The 17946-nt window shown below is 38.5% G+C and overlaps 1 long non-coding RNA gene across 2 annotated transcripts in view; it reads left to right on the forward strand.

Moving 5' to 3' along the window:
- LOC122822704 overlaps nt 1–17946 on the forward strand; it is a 129767-nt gene that overhangs the window by 88709 nt on the left and 23112 nt on the right. For both annotated transcript variants that reach the window (XR_006369198.1, XR_006369201.1), the window contains exon 3: nt 9282–9427. This is a non-coding gene — a long non-coding RNA (uncharacterized LOC122822704). The remainder of the gene's footprint in view (nt 1–9281; nt 9428–17946) is intronic.

Below are 17946 nucleotides of genomic sequence, written 5' to 3' on the forward strand. Positions count from 1 at the left end.
TCCACTCTTCTCCATGTTTTAATTATGACTCTCGATCTCAGATATTGATAGAAACGTCAATCTCTCTGTACGGCTAGCAGTCTTGTTAACCAGATATTTAAGGAACACTTCCCTTTTTCCAGGGGATTTTTCTTTCTTGTGTCTCCTGACCTTCTGCATTAAACCAGATAGCATGCAGAAGCTGTGAGGGAAGCAAGAAAGAGGGAAATTGAGCCACTCTACATCTATCTCTCCCCAAGGGGAGTCGTGTTTCTCTTTGCACCATTTATTTGAAAGCTATCATTTCCTGGGATTCATGGCTGAAAAATGGCATTGATTCTCTGGATGATAGATGCTAAGTGTCCTCCTATCGACATGCCTATTGACAGGCCTGTGTAAATTCAGCATCTTATTACCCTGCTGGATAAATGATACACCTTGTGAACAAGGGGGCTGCAGCTCAGTCGATTTCGTAGCGTCTGAACATCATAGCGCCCAGTGTCACTGCTAAGCACCGAGCAGCGTTTTGTCAAAAAACATCCTATCTTCCTTTCTGCTGAATAATTAAACATAATGAGACAGACAGATGATAACATCCCTCTGCAAAGCATTCAGCTGTTAAATAGAAATAACTACTAAACATTTTATTCATTGCTGTGCTGCACCTCGGAAGGTCAAATCTTAATCTAAAGCTGTTTTTTAATCTAATATCCCTGCCTGGAAAGTTTGCTGTAGCATTAAAGTGACTTATGCGAAGCCCTAAACCTACCCAACATGCTCCGCAGCTTCTATACTGCATTGTTTATAAGGGCTATTTTTCTTTGACTGTGTAAGGTTTATTGCATCTTAATCCTACCCCTTTTGTAGCACTGCCTGCAAGGGCGTTAAGTAATGTCCCACTGTCAGCGTCTTTCTCTCTCTCAATTTGTTTTACAGTAATACACAATTTAACCTTCAGAATAGCATTTGCAGGTTCATAACACTTGGAACAGGTGTAATTTTTCTAACAAACACGTTTGCAATGTGACCCTATTTATCTGTGTTTCTTGTAATATATTGTATTAATCTGCAACCCATTCATGACCCATTATTTTAGCTGGACAATAATTCACTCTTAGTGTTGCTGGAAATCTTTTCAGTCCAGTTGTGCTTTGGTGTTCCAGCTTGTGATCCATTGGAGTTTGACTTTATAGCGTTTTGCACAAGAATCCATGAGCCATTATAGGTTATGAGGAGTGAAATGGGCTCTTGTGAGGCACTCAGTTGAAAAGAAAAGAAAAGGAAAAAAATCAGGCTTTATTGCCATCTTTGATCTTTAATAGTCTTCTGATGGCTTTTGCTCAGACACAGGAAGAGCTGATCATTAGTGCTGAAGGTGAGAAGTTTATATGCAGTTATCATGTTACTTTTGCACATTTTGACATGTAATAATTTCTCTTTTTTTCCAGGTCAAAATGATGAGGTCAAAAACAACTAGTCCTTTATAAAACCTATATTAAATTTATAAAATTTAAAATCCAAATCCAAATTCTAAAATTTGAATTTGGATGGGCGATTTTTAAAAGCCAGGTCTATGTCAGGAAACCAGCTAATTTAAATGAACTATATCTATGTCCAGTTAGATATCCAGGTCAAATACTTGGGCAGAATTATGCCAACAATTTGCTTTGAACCTTGCTAGAAGATGTTTATTCAAATATTAAATGTGTTGTAGGAATAAATTTAACTGTTTAGTTTAGATCACTAATGAACAAATTCTCACAAGTGCACCCTTTTCTTTTGAAACAAAGGTTTAAAAGCCATAATAAAATATTTCTGCCCCTGATGGATGCCTTTTCATAATTTTTCAGTTCAGCATCAGTAGCCTAATCAATGCAACCAGGTCTGATCATTCAGTCAAATGCAGAGGATAAAGCTGAACTGCAATCATAATTGTATTATTTTAAAAGCACAGTCATGCGGTTACCACAAACTGAACTGCTGCACCAACACTTACTTCTCCTTCTCATTCTAAAGATAAATTAGCTGCTTCTAAATAATGCAGTGAACCCTAATTCTCTTTGATTAGTGGCGAGTTAGATGATGGCGACCCACTGAAATTGGTCATCAACATAAATAACGAGCGAATGAACTGATAAAATGCAAAGTCCTTGGCCATCATAAATCAAACGGAATCTACTGGCCATGGAAGCGGGTGGAATTAGAAGTCCATGCTCCTATTAATTATGTTGCCTTCTGAAGGCGACAGCGTGATAAATCAGCGCTGAAAGGCCCTTCACTTGCTCAGCCTGAGGAGTTCGACTGCCTGCAAATTGCTTTGTGTACGCTCCTAATTGTTTCTTAAATAACCCACCTTTTTGTGGCAGGTTAGAAAGGTACTCTACCAAGACGGGTCAAGGAAGTCAGTGCTGCTCTCAGTTTTTCTGTGACATATTGTATTATTGCTGTATTCAGTGAACAGTTTAAGTTCAATATAACAATATTTTAGATTGCATTCAGTACATTGTCTGAATTTTTAGTAGCTGGGCTTTGTAAAGTAGTTATTAGAAATCAGTATCTTTATTGCATTAGGTAGATATATATATATATATTTTTTTTTTATCAAAGTGTGTTTGAAGAAAGGGTGTAAAATTTTCTTGAAAGAAAATAGGGATGCTTTTTTTGGGTATCCCTATTCTGAATACTCAGAATATGGACTATAGCAGATTTCAAACTTTTAAAATGAACTCAAAGTTCATTATAAAACAGTCCCAAAAATGATAGACAACACTTTAAATTAGCAGGTGGTAAACCTTTATTCTTTTGCATTTGACTTTTAGTTTTCCAAGCTAAGCAACATCTGTATCACAGAATTCCTACAGATGTTCTTTGACATAAATCCATTATTTTCTGAGCTAGAAGTTCCTGGAAAATATATTGGGTATAAAAGACAGCTAGATCAATAGATGGATGGATTGTTGGATTTACGTTTTACAGAGCAATGTAGGGCATATAGTCTATCCATCCATCCATCCATCCATTTTCTATACACCCTTTGTCCCTAATGGGGTCAGGAGGGTTGCTGGTGCCTATCCCCAGCTAACGTTCCGGGCGAGAGGCGGGGTTCACCCTGGAAAGGTCGCCAGTCTGTTGCAGGGCAACACAGAAAACAGACAGGGCAAACAACCATTCACACACACACTCACACCTAGGGAGAATTTAGAGAGCCCAATCAACCTGACAGTCATGTTTTTTGGACGGTGGGAGGAAGCCAGAGAACCCGGAGAGAACCCACGCATGCACAGGGAGAACATGCAAACTCCATGCAGACCCCGAGCTGAGAATCGAACCCAGGACCTTCTTTCTGCAAGGCAACAGCTCTACCAACTGTGCCACTGTGCAGCCGCATATAGTCTAGATATGCAAATATTTTCCCATGCTTTTTTATTAGTCATGCTTATTCGGGCCTTGAAAATGTTTGAGTAAAATACATAAATCAAATTGCATACTGTATACTTGCAGATTGTGTTAGACTATGTCGTTCCTGGATGTTTATATACAGTATTAGATATGCAGAGGCTGATATGCTAACAACTGCTACATGCAGAAACAACTTTGGAAGAGTTTACTTTACTTGAGTCGTTTACAAACCTTGTGTATAATTTCTCCTGGCGGTGACTGTTTTTGTCAAATACAGTAAAATCAAATGGATAAAAAATTACATTACTTCAACTTTTGTGCCATGTAATAATGATCATTTTCTGTACTGAGAGTTATTTCCTCTTAAAGTACAACCAACTATAAAATACTGCATTTGGCCCAGCAGCTTAACTTGCTTGTTGAGCAGCAGTAATCATCTAGTATTTAGTGTAGGGTTTCCAGGGTGTTTAGCAGGAACGTGCAGTAAAGTTAAATTGTGTGTGCTGTCTGAAACGTCAGCGGTCATACAATGTCAGTGTACGGCTTTGTGCTTCTGTAAGGGTGTTTGATGAAGGACTGAGTGCTTTGATCTACTGACAGCTCTACAGAGGATGTGTGAGTGCATGTGTGTGTATGTGCAGCATTGCAGCCTCTGAAAGTTTCCTCTATCTTTTTTTTTTTTTAGCGTTAATACAAATTGGCTCATTGCAAATGCCCCAAAGTCTCCAAAATAAATGCCATCAAGAGTTTTTTTTTCTTCAAATTCTTTTAAACTTTACATTAAGGTTGTCCTATTTTTCTGCATGTGTAAGCAAGTCATCGTGTTATGGGCTTAAGGAGTAAATCTCTTTTAGAGCTATAACACCTTTAAATACCGAAAGCATTAAAAATAAAAAAGTAATTCTAATGGGTCTTTACCACTGTTTTTCAAGGTGGATATTAATTAGGCACTTTCATCCAACTAAAAAGCCAGCAAGTGATAGGTTTAGCAGACATAACAAGATGATATAATGGCACAAACATTGGTACCACCCAATGCTGGTCATTTTCTAACATTAATAAATAAAACTGGGTCAATATTAGCAACCAATATCTATTTCCATCATGTTGCCATTTGTTTCTGGAGTGGTAGGAGTGGAGTTTGGTCATGTGGTAAAATTAGCAGGGTGGTTGTTTATTCCCCAAGATGCAAAAAATATACAAAATCTGTAAATAATGGTGATCAGTCATAACGACAATATTCACTTCAGATATCAATATTGGCTCAAATTTTCATATCATTGCATTCCTAGTTGTAGCAAGAGGGTATTGGGTTTAAATCCCAGCCTGGACTGTTTCTGGATTGAGTTTGCATGTTCTTTCTCAGCAAGCATGGGAGAACGTCTCAGTGTACTCCATGTCCATGTTAGGTTATTCCCCCTCGGGAGTGAATGAGACAGTTTGTGTGTGTAAAGCTGTTTGTCCTGTTTCTCTGTGTTGCCTTGAGACAGACTGGTGACCTGTCTAGGGTGAATCGTTCTCACCCAATGACTCTTGGAGATAGGCATCAGCCCCCCAAGGTACCTGGATATTTCTTCTGGCTGGAAGTAATGTTAACCTCATGTAGTAGAAGTCTGACTTGAATCTGATAATGAGTCTGTGGATTGAGTTAAAGATTAAGATAATGGCAAGGAGGTCATCCAGTCTTGAAGACTTAGAAGTCATTACCAATGATAAATCTCTAGAATATTTGAACTATGCCATTAGAACAAGGCTTTCATTGCTATGTCAGTTAAGATTTTTTTCACTGATTATTGAGGATTATAAAACAATTAATAGCATGCAGTTTTTTCACAAATAAAATGTCAACAAAAACATATAAGATATTTGATGAGACCTTTAGTTTCTTATATCTTTTGAGAGATATATTAAATGACCATATTTCTTGTTCTTATATGCCAAAGATGTGAATAATTTTGGGCCCAGCTGTGTATGCGTTGATGTTTGTCCTTCTGGTGACATTCAGGTCAGTCACTGGTTGAGGTTTGAGTTTAAATAATGTTCCTGTGGGCTTGGAGGAATAATGGTCTGGGCTCTTGTGACATTGCAGCAGTGCCAAGGTGACTGACTCGAGGACTGATTGCTCCCTCTGTCTCCCCCTCTCTCTCTCTCTGTCCATTCCCCCTTCTCACCCTGTCAATAAGCATCCTCTTGTCTGATGGAGTCACATCAGGGCAATGCAGCTGACACCATGGTGTCTTTATTTCCTGCAGCAATCCTTTTACAACACACATCAGTGGTGATTAATATACTGACAGCAGCCGGGAGGTTACCCCCCCTTACTGCCAGCCAGCTACTGTTTCTGACAAACACACTTCTCACCTTACGTACCTAAACACACTTTATTGCACCTTCTTCCTTGATATATGGTTTTCATCAGGAGAAAGTAGAGAAATAGTGGGTCTACATTCTTCTTTACCCAGTTTAGAATTAAGTGAAGGGAGCAGATGATGTTTGCTACTCCATATCTGTCTTTTACATTAAGCACAACCTGTTTGTCCCGCTTGCAGCTGTCTGCGCAGTTATTAAACCAGAGCTTTTCCGATTTAAATTTATGGCACCCATTATGCAGGAATTTACATGTCCAGGTGTTGCATCTGTTTGGCTTCAGGTAGGGGTCACTTTGATTTATTAATATCCACAGTTTCATCTGCTAGACAACCATTGACATATTGTCACCCAGGGCAGCTTGTCTCTCTGTCTTCAACAGCTGTGACAACCTGTGTGTTATTAACTCCTCGACTGATTATGCAGAGACACAGACCGAATGTTCCCCCGTCTGTGGGGTCAGATTAATGCCTGTAATAGCCAATAAACAGCAAATCATAGACTTGAAACTGAATGTGGAGTTTCTCATTATGTCTCATCAACACCTGCTTTGGAAATCTTGTGGAAGAAGAGATAAGTTAGCGGTCTTCAGGGGTGATAAGACCATCTGGGTCATTCTGTGCCATATGTTCACACTTTGTCACTGTTGAACAGTTTCAGGAAAAAAAAAAATTCTTTGTTTGCCTGTGTTAATGTGTTCTTTAGCTGCTCAGCACTTCAGCTTTGCTACTTAGAGAATAATGCAGCAGCAATTAAGTGCTTTGTCCAATTATTTCTATAAATCAAATGCACAAATACTTTGTGCTTTTTGAAATAAAATGCATTCGACTATTTGTAAAAATTAACTTATGAGTAAAAATGTCCATTTTTGTTGTCAGATCTACCAGGACATCTTCTAACAATATTAAATGTAAGCATTAAATGTAAGCATTGAATTGAACAAAAATCATCTTGAGTACTAGAGATGCACCAATTAGAGCTTTGCAGCTGATTTCTGATCTGTGTCTTTGTATGAGGATTAAAATAATTACAAAATAGAAATTTTGAGCTCTTTTTAAGGTGGGATTTGGTTTATATTGGTTTATTATGATTCATACTGGGCTGCACAGTGGCGCAGTTGGTAGAGCTGTTGCCCTGCAGCAAGAAGGTCCTGGGTTCGATTCCCGGCCCGGGGTCTTTCTGCATGGAGTTTGCATGTTCTCCCTGTGCATGGTGGGTTCTCTCCAGGTTCTCCGGCTTCCTCTCACAGTCCAAAAACATGACTGTCAGGTTAATTGGTTTCTCTAAATTCTCCCTAGGCGTGAGTGTGTGTGTGAATGGTTGTGTGTCCTGTATGTCTCTGTGTTGCCCTGCGACAGACTGGCGACCTGTCCAGGGTGAACCCAGCCTCTCGCCCGGAACGTAGCTGGAGATAAACACCAGCAACCCTCCCGACCCCATTAGGGACAAGGGTGAACGGAAAATGGATGGATGGATGGATGATTCATATTTTAAAAGTGACTAATGAATATAATATTTAACTAGCTTTCGCAACCTTTTATGCACACAGTAGGTATTTTAGACACTGAACTCTTTCTTGGCAGCCTCCAACTTCTCTGACAAAATTAAGATTAAATTAGGCATTTTTATTGTAACGGAGAAGTAGGAAACATCTTACAAAAAGAATGCATTGTCTTTTATTAGCAATTAGCATTACTAACTAGTCAAATGTATTCCCTGAAGATTTTAGACATGTCTCTTAGCTAAACCCTGACTTGAAATGCCCGTCATAATCCAGATTAAATCCAGCTCGGTCCATGACACATTGCAGTACTGCAGTAGAGGGTGAAGCTGTTTCGACCTTCTCTCTGTTTCTCACACGTTAATGAATAGCTGACATTGGTTGTTGTGTTTTAAACCTTACAGTAGCTTCATACATGTGTTTGCTTAAAAGTCAAATATCTTATTGACAGGCTGGGTTAAGGTTCCTTCCCCCTGTAACGACTTCCACACTGAAGAGTGTCCAAAATTGCACTTTGATACTGACAGGAAAAAGACTGGATTTAAGTTTCTGACCGGCTAATGTCAGGGCCACTTGAGCTAGAAATTATGAGATTACTATTTCCGTAAAATTTCACAGAACATCTCAGAATGTTAGAGAATGCAGCAGAAAACCCAGTCATTACAGAAAATATAATCTATTTTGGCCTCATACAACAAAACTTCCACACATAAACTCCCAATCAGCGGGATGTACTTCTGATGCCCATTGATGACCCCAGTTGTTAGGAGGCAGCAAATGTCACATGCTGAGAGATTGTCCCCTCCAGATCCCCAGATGCTACTCCCACCTTCTATCATTAACTCGGTGTCGGAGATCATAATTAGATCTCCTTGGGGCATAAGTCATATTTTGTATCTGGCTAACATTTTTAAAAGTTGTCATTCTAATTATGCAATCCGAGGGATCATGAGTCAGGTCACTCTTTTATCAGGTCGTGTAATTGCAGTGACTTGTCTTAAAGAAATGTATCCCAGTGCCATGACTCATAGTAAGAGTAAAGCTATGCATTTAGGTTTGACTTTATCTCCTGCTCCTTCTGTAAAGCGCAATCATAACCTTTACTGACGGCATAAAAGGACATGTTAATGTGATTTGACAAGGGCATATTATGCACAACAAATATGCATAATTTGGCAAAAAATGGAACAGAAAATTAGAAATAAAAAAGGAACAAAGTAGATTTACATGGTTGGGTAGTCTGAATGTCTGCTATCATATTCTCTCTTGCCGCCTGCATAAAAAGCCACAGAACTGTAACAATGGGTATCAGTGGAAAGTGCTTTAAAGTTAAAGCTGATGGATGGCTTGTCAAAAAAAATAATTGCACTGGTTGGAAACTGGGTCTGCGTGCTTAGAAGGGGGAGAACAGGATCTACAGAGAGGATGATGGGAAGTGACAGTGGTCTGTCAAGACGTAGTGGCTGCCCAGAGTAGTGTGAAGCCCCAGCTAGAAGGTGGCAGAACAGAGCAGGCTGTCAGAGCGGGAAAGTGCCTTTAATACATTGAAAAGAAAAGGAATCCGCCTGTCAGACCTGTTCAGCCAGTCAAGGGAGGAGGAGGGAGCATGGAGGAATAGGTGTAGACATGGTAGAGCTGGACGAAGCCAGCCATGCCACTGGCCTGGCTACAGGAACTAACCATCTAGCCGACTGAGATGGATTGTGAGCTGCTTGAAGCGGCTACTGGCTCCAACTGGTTCCTTTTGCTGTGACAATTCATTAATCAGTTTGACAGATGTGGCCTTATTACATGGAATATTTGACTCTTGAGTGATTGGATTGTCCAGCGCATTTTATTAGAAGAGCAGTTCAGTGAGAAACGTGGCCCTGTTGTAAATAACATAAGCCAATTATTTTTAAGATGTGTGAGCTGAATTGAATTAATTTTTGATGGCATAGGTGTCAAAAACATTCCCATGAAATTTTGGTTCATACTGACATTATAGCAGCAGTGCATTCATGACAAGAGTCTAATTTTTCACCCTTTCCCACAGGGGCTCTATTGGATTGAGATCTGGTGACTGTGGAGTGCAGTGAACTCACCGTTATGCTCATGAACTCATCAGAGATGATTTGAGCTGGAAGTGGCCATCAGAATATGCTCTTGCTTTGCATGGAGTTCATCATTAACAAAAGAAAGGTAAGCTTTGGCACTTATCCAACCCCTTACATGTTGAATTTATTTAGTATTGTATAAAAGAAACACTTTTTGTAATTAACTAAGGAATTAGTTAGGCATTTCCTCATGCTACTATTGCTGAAAAGGCCTTGGATTGAAAATGTTGACTAATATCTGAATAAATCATTGCTGTTACATTAACACATTATTTCAAATGCATCTTAATTCTGCAAAATGTTGTTCATAATTAAAACTTTCAATGGTAGCAAAGGGTTTCGATGTGGTCCTTGGTATATGTGAAATATACAACAGGAGGGACCGAAGTAGTGTTAGGTCAACATGGGTTTCCAAGGAAATTTGTGGACATAGTCTAAAAGGCATTAAAATGTGCTCAGTCCTTAAGTGTTGCAAAATAAAACTTTTCTGCACCAAGCAAACACCACCAGCCTGAACTGTTGATACTGGAAGCGATAGATTCAGACTAATCAAATCAAACGCTCCATCCTCAATTTCTTGTCTTTAGCAGATAGAAGTTGGACTGACTTTGCTTATGACACTAGCAGTCCACTTAACACTGGAGCCACATTTACCCATTAACACTCAAACAAGCACAGAGTCATACACAAATACACAAGCCAGTATGGAACTGGGAGTTAAGTCACACAATGTAATGTGGCCGGCTATTGTTCTCATGATTGCTCGACCGCAAAGCGACTACTCTACCCACTGTGCCACATTCACCATGAGGCATGTTGTCCACACAAAGATGGTATTCTGCATACATTAGTTGTAGCAAGTGATTATTGGAGCTTCTGCTCCGTTTCTATTATTCCAAACCAGTTTGCCCATTCACCTCTTTCCTCTTGACGTCAATGAGATAGTGTTATTCACACAACTGCCACACACTGAATATTTCCTCTTATTTAAATTATTCTCAGAGTAACCTGTTTGGGAAACAATGTCCACACCTGATTCAAAGGCAGACAGATTCCTTTTTTTCATCATATTGATGCTCACGTTGAACTTCAGTAAATTCTATATTTATGAATGAGTTGAGTTGCTGCCTGTGATAGACTGATTTGTTATGTGTTGATAAATTCTTAAAATATACCTAATAAAGTGGCCAGTCAGTTTAAAGTTTCACAAAAACCCCATGAACAATGTGTTATCCGTTTATCTGCTTGATTCCTGCTCTTGTGCAATGCAAAAGTGTCAGTTTTTATTTTTTGTTTGGACAATGACATATAGACTGACCCAACAAAGGATCAAGTGCTGTGTAGACAGACAGCTAATAGATAGGGTGGCAAAAGGAGCCTCATTTGGAGAAGAAGGGACATTTGTGCTGCCAATATGACAAAAGAAAAGTCGACAAGCATTGATCCACGCTTGTGGATGACAGAGTAAAAATTCAGCAATAATCATGACAAATGAGGAGAGGCACCACAGCCGGAAAATTATCAATAATCCACGGCTGAGAAGAAATGCCAAGGTCAGGAAGAAAAGGCTGCTGAAGTTGTCTTCCATTGACTCTGCCAGGTGATATATTGGTGAAGATAGGGGGAACAGCCTTTAAAGCACAGTAGAAGTTGCTAATTAAGTTTGTATCCCACTGAGACATGAATGTCCCTCAATATGGATTCCTTGCAAGAGCCCACTGAATGCCAAGGGCAAAGGGACCATTATGTAACACAGTTTTGGGTGGTTTTGATCCTTCACAGGGGAGCGAGTGGATGGATTTAATATATCAATAACTCAATCCTTCTTCCAAGGAAATCTGAAGAAGGCTGAGGTGTTAGTAATGCCATTTATCATGGTAAGTCAGTTTTGATGTAAGCTTCAGCTGAAGGGATTAATCAGATTTGTGAGGTACCTGTCAAAGTCAGGGTCATGATGGCTGGGCTCTGAGCTGCTTTTTCCCAGCGTTTTTAGGTCAATTAGTTGCGGGCTAGTGCAGAAAGTCTAATCGACAAAAAGAGGATGACCAATAGTTTGTTCCAACTTTGAATTTTTGGGAGACTGACTTTTACACTAAGACTTTTTTGTAGTATTACCCATCTTCTTCACCTTTACCAGTTTTTGCTCTTGTATCACTCCCATGCATTGGTGTTTTAACCCTTCCTACATTAATGTTGACCTTGAAGACTTTTTATAAACTGTTTGGTCCAATTTGATCACTGAGCAACCAAAATATCCCTAAGCAAACCCTTGCTGCTAAATAGGATGTCACTGTATATATCAGATACATAGACCTGTCCTTAGAGTAGACTGCAAGTTTGTGCAAAATTGCGAACTATTCCCATTGAATTGCCTCATGACTGGAATCTGAAAAAATTCAAAAACATAATATCATACCTTCGAGGACATGAAATAGTGAAGGAGTTAAGTAAGCAGTTCCCAAATAGACGGTAACTAAAATGTTTCATCAAGTAACTACAATATATTACTAACTTTGAATAGTGTTTTCATGGCTTTTGTGTCCGTATAACGTGAGGGATCTTTGACCCGTTTGTCATAAACAGAAACACATATGGTAGCCATGTGCGCCATACACTCAGCCTCCTATTTGTTGTAACAGGGACGGTATAAAGGAAATTTATTTTCCAGTTCCTCCGCAAAGCTACCATGCACTTTGACATCTTGTAAACATCAGCAGCAGCTTTGCAGAGCAGCCTGTTGTCTATGAACAGATGTGAACAACCCAATAGGCAGCAGGTCCTTCACATGAAAGACAGGATGTTGTATTCCAGGAATTGCAATTTAAGTATGATTTTCATTGTCCTTAAAATCAATGAAAATCTTGCCATTTTGGAAAAGAGGACATTTGATCATTTTATTCCACCGCTAAGAGTTCTCGATTAATTAAGCAATTACACAGCTTAAAACTTTAGTTTTCTATTAAACTCCATCAGGTACTTTCTTTTACCCTGTGAGTGATCTAAGTCTAAAAGATGATTAAATGTGTTTTCAAGTTTTCTTGGTTAATTTAACCCAACTGTTTGGTATGAGAAAGGGCTACTGGGTGTTTTAAATGCCACTAAAAGTTGCTGAAGATGTAATCACCTAATTTGCATAATTGGTCATCTGCATGTAATTTCAATGGGCACTGTATTAGCGCTGAATAATGTAATGGGAGTCATACTAAGTGAGTATCAATCACTATAAATGGGTTTAGAACTAGGAAGGAACTTTTATATTGCATTTCATTTGTCTGGATTGTTTTTTATTCTAAGCCCTTCTAATAAAACATAATTGTTGTGGACATACACATTACCAATCTAAATAGGCCTAAAATAAACAATAGAAATATAGTAATTTGTTGTAGTACAGTAATGTATTTTGGCCAAAAGAACAAGGAAACCACTGGGAGTTTCTTAATTCTTGGTAAAAACTTGCCCATGGCTATAAACTATTTGCTTCTTACAGAGGGTCTGGACCCTCAGCTATTGAAAAACGATCACTTCCTGGAAACTTGGGCTCTGTTGACGTTTTAAATTTTACCCAACCCGTCATATGTAATGTGCCAGTTTGTCCCTATCAAGTTTGCTTGAAATAACCTGCTTTATAAAAAAAAAATTAATCTCTGCTGCAAGGACAGAAGAGCCAAGCTGAATGAGGCGACTGTTAATGTTAATTCAATATTTGGAAGAGTGGTTAACATAGACTGAACAGCTTTGTCCACTTTATCCGCTGCAGTTGCCAGTGCAGAAAAACTATGTCATCATTCACAACTTCACCTTCCAGTCGCTGATTATCCTGGTAGCCATCCTGCTGGAGGAATTCAAGTGAATAATAGGGAGTCCAGACTGTGCTGTAAGGGAGATTTGAATCAAGTGGAATAGCGCAGAAAAATAACGTTCCAGGTTAGGGAAAGAAGGAAGCAAATCTTTAAACAGCTGTAATGGATAACTCAATTTGGCCTGGCGGACCAGAGCACTTTGGAGATGGCCAAAAGAATAAAAATTAACAACCTTCTAGTTTTAAACTTTGTAAGTTGGAAACAATGTTTCCCATGAACAAAAGTAGTGTGAAAAAAGAAGTGGGTACTGTGACCACTGTGATTTAGTACGTGTACTTGAGTAACTTTTTGAAAAAAAAAAAAAAATCTTCTTGAAGTAGATTTTCTGCAGTATGTTTTTTTACTTCTACTTTAATAATATTATTTAGTAATATTATTTTTGAACTCTTGCTTGAGGACAATTTTTGTTAGCACCCTACCTAATTCGAGTTACTTCACTGAATGACAAACGAGCAAATTTCAATCAAAAATGCACCAGATGAAAGCTGCATTTTCATTACAAATATGCAAAATTACAAAACTTTGTTGATATTCTGCTAATGTCGAAAAAACACAATTTTGTACTTGTGGTGTTTTGATTAAATGAGAAAAACAATTAAAATCACCGGTGAATAACGCTTTTCACATAATGTCATCAAAAAACATGCAGCACCATCATCCTACTCTTACTTTGATAGAATATTTTGCTGTTGCTACGCTACCCACCATTTTTGATGATTAACAATATACTATCATTTAATAGTAATCTTGCACAAGATTATTGTTCTTTTGCACAAGATGTCAATGCCGTATATAAGTACAAATAATAATTTAAGTTGAAATTATTTCTTTATAGTGAAAAGAAAAAGCATGATTTTGTTTCTGACAAAAAGACCATTTATTCTGACTGCTATAACATTAATGTATTGGTTGTCAAGGTTACATTAAGGCTTTCTATAGCTTTAGTTTCTTGTTATTTTATTAAACTGACTTAACCAGAATAAAATATTCCAAATTTTGTTTGTTTTGTGGTGCAAAATCTATCATAGTAACATATATTGTAATACAAAAACAAGTTGATATGAATTGGGAGTATATTTTGGGTAAATCTTACAGTCTTACCAAGAAGAATAGTTGGCACTACTTTAGTTTCTTCTGTACTTTCTTTTGCATCACATTAAAATTTTTGAAACCTCAATACATCTTGATACTGTTGTCATGTCCATGTCAACTGTAAAACATTAGTAAGAGCTGCTGACACAGCCAACTGAGCTCCTTTTTGTGTTATGCAAATTATGCAATGGAATTGCAAACGCACTAAAACCACCAGTTGGGCTTTTTAGACAAAGTTCAATGGGCCATGGGGTCAAAAAGACAAGAGAATAATTTACTAACTGTGTCATGCTCTTGTGATCAAGTCGTCATTCCGGCTTTGGGATTTGATTTGTGGCCTCATTGTGAAAAGTGGCATCTGTCTGTAAGTATGCGCACTTCAGGGAAGGTGTGCTTTCTCACATCTGTGGTCTAAACTAGCATGCTGCTGATAACAACAAGCGATATTAATCCTTAGCTGGTAAAATCTGTCACGCTGTAAAGAGAAGAGACCAGAGTTTAGGTGTGAAACAATTAACCGTCCACTGATGTTCATTTGTTAAAGCTTGTTTGGTGTGCCTGCCAGGTCTGTGTATTGTTCACATCCATTCACGCAGAGGGGTAAATTTTGAATACTATTAACATCATTATGTTACACCGCCTCAAGAGGGATGATCACTCTGCTGCCCTGACGCTGCCCACACACTTCCTTTGCCTTTGCTGTAAGGATAGGGAACAGTTCCTGTTTTTCTGGAACCATCTGTAAGGAAAGAAAACAGCCCAAGGTAAAAATGATGACTGCAACCTGGCAAAAGATTAAACAGTCCCTCAGAAAAAGCCATTAATAATTCTCATATTTTGGAAACAGACCATACATACAGAATCTGTGGTATTTAATCTCCTCTCTCTGCGAATAAAAGAAGGTCAAATGGGAGGGAGAGACTTTTTTCCCCTCTCCAGTTCAGAGTGATGGGCCTACGTTTTCCAAGGCACGCCATTTGTCTGTCAGGACTGTGAGTGGAGCCAGTGATTTAGTTTCCATCACATGAAGCTCATGTCCGGTTGATGATACTGCCAGGCGGGATATGGGGAGAATTTGTCACCTAGAGCTTTGACAGGGAGATAATTGCTGATAGTTAGCAGAATAATAGGATGTGTGCCTTACTAGCCTCTAAGGGTTTAGAAATATTTGTTTTGCACTGTTTAAAGCTTGTTTTCCCGTTTCGTTTCAAAATATACTTTGACAGAGACACTCAGAGAAAGTTCAATAGAATCAAGGTCTGTGCTTCCCATATATCGAGGTGAATATGCAGAGGTCAGGCAAGATACCCTCTGTCCAATGGGTGTTTTAGAGACCACCTCAACACCTCCATCAAGTGACATCCGCCCACAAACAGCAGCTTTGCCAGCAGCAACAATGAAGAGAGACATTCACAGAACTAAATGACGACAAACTTTACAAAACCTGGAGATTTTCTTAAAGCTTTTTCTAAATAGTGTCTTAGTGAACCAACAGAACTATTTGTTGCTTTTCAGTTTTTTTTGTTACTTTAAAAAAAAAAAAAAAAAAAAAAAAATTAAGACTGCTATGCATTATGTTTGTAGTTTTTCTGTAAATACTGTGAGCGCTTTCCTTTGTCAAGGTTTTCCCTGCTAGAAGATGACTCAAACTTTACTAACTTTGTATCTGATAGGCGTTTTAAAATTAAGGTTTGGAAGCACGGAGGCATAAGGTGTGACGTTAGAGGAAACTGTCTGTGCTGAATTGAGGCTGCGATAGATAAACTGCTTCAGCAGTGTACACAAAGATTTAAATAAAGTAGAGTTTTGTACTCCATCTGATTTTATTTGAGTACACTAGTCTTGCTCTGTTGTCCTTTTGAATTTTTATGAAACAATGAAACTTTTTTTTTCTCAATTTACTCTTCAGTCTGCACATAATAATGTTTTTAAAAAAATTTGATAATCCTCCCAAAAACCTAACTAAACATTTCTAAACATTCACAGAATCAAGCTGCCTTCACCGGGTTTTTATTGATAGTTCAGATTCCTGATCCATCCCAAAATATAGTTTTCAACAGATGAACTTTGTTACCTAATTCACAGAATTTTATGTCATTGTCAAACAAAAATATTAAATCCTCAAGGCCACTTTAAATGGCATGAAGAATAATATGTTTAGTTTAAATCACCCAGTGTAACCCACAAGATCCATCTTCTAATAATTTGATTCAAACAGTTGGATGTTTTGCAAGCGTTTATTATACCATGACAAACTCTTACCGGCCAATATGTCTAGTCCAAACCCTAACCTCCAAAGAGAAGCAGTTGTGGAAAATATATTAAATATTTGACTATTGGCTTTGAAAATCTTCACAATCCCAGATTTTATCCATTCGAGGTCTTTTAATGGTCTGTCTTAAGGCAGATTTCAGTATCTTTAAAACTATTCCCCTGAACTAATGTGAACAGAACAAGCCAAGGTTAAACATGTATCTGAAGTTGCACCATTGCCCAAAGTTCTTCCTGATTTCCCTTTCCAAGGGTGTTTGGCAGGAGAATGAGAGGATAAGTATTGTGTGTTTTACATTTTCCTCTAATGTAGGACAGTGAAGACCTTTGTTCAAGCTTAATTTGACCCAAATGTTGGCAACGTGTACTGACACCCATCATGGAGAGGCTTACTAAAAGACAGGTCACAGCAGACAGCTGTGATAGATGGAAGCAGTGAAAAAGGAGTGATGTAGATAAGAGAAATGTGCCAGAAAGCTCAGCAGTGGGGGTTTAGGGAATAATCTCTCTATAAAAGCCAGCAGTGGGTCAGAGAGCGCTCCTGAACCCCTCTCTCCTTTTCCCCCATCCTCTTTGCTTTCCTCCTGTGTGTTAACTAATGCTCACCAGAGTGCGGCTTGAACTTGGGGCTGGCAGGGCCACGCAGTTGGAACCAAACTCTCAGCAGCCCTGTGCCCTGGCTGAACCTACCTCTGTTCATTAGGAGTTGGGGTATTCAGGGAGAGGGGGACTTTTGAAGAAGCCCTCTAAGCCATGGTTGATTTGGAGAAATGTATCCACTCTCAGAGAGAATATAACATTGAAATAAAGCACAAATTATTTTAAGGCTTGGAGGGCCATGAAATATTTGTTGCTGCTTTTTGTTTTTTCAATTGATGTCGATTTATGTGCCTTTTGTGAGCAGCAACTTTTAATGTAGCTACTTTAATTGACTTCAGGGTCGATAATGGAACCAGTCTTGCTGGGTATCATAATTAAATCAATCTCATAAATTATCAGTAAAATGAATTTTATCTGAAGCATGGATGACTATTCCATGAGTTCTTAACTGCAGTCATAAAAAAACAGGATTACAAAAGAACAGGAAATTTGAGGAGAAAAAAATAAAATTTTACGAACCGCCAGGGTTTTGCAAGCATTCATATTAAAATTGGATAAAATTTACTGCTTCAGTTTCTCACAGAATCCCCTTGCAGCCCACTCTGCACAGATATGTGGCTCCCTTTTGAAATCTCTCTGGCTTAAAACGTCATCTTAACTTAGAGTATGTCACTGCTTCTGCCGGCTCACAGAGGTCACTTTGAAAGGCTGCACACCTTTAAGATAGGTGGTAAGCACAAAAAAGGTGTCAGACAAACAGATATTACTCCAAAATGAACAA

Source organism: Gambusia affinis, linkage group LG20, assembly GCF_019740435.1.
Source record: "Gambusia affinis linkage group LG20, SWU_Gaff_1.0, whole genome shotgun sequence".
NCBI lineage: Eukaryota > Metazoa > Chordata > Actinopteri > Cyprinodontiformes > Poeciliidae > Gambusia > Gambusia affinis.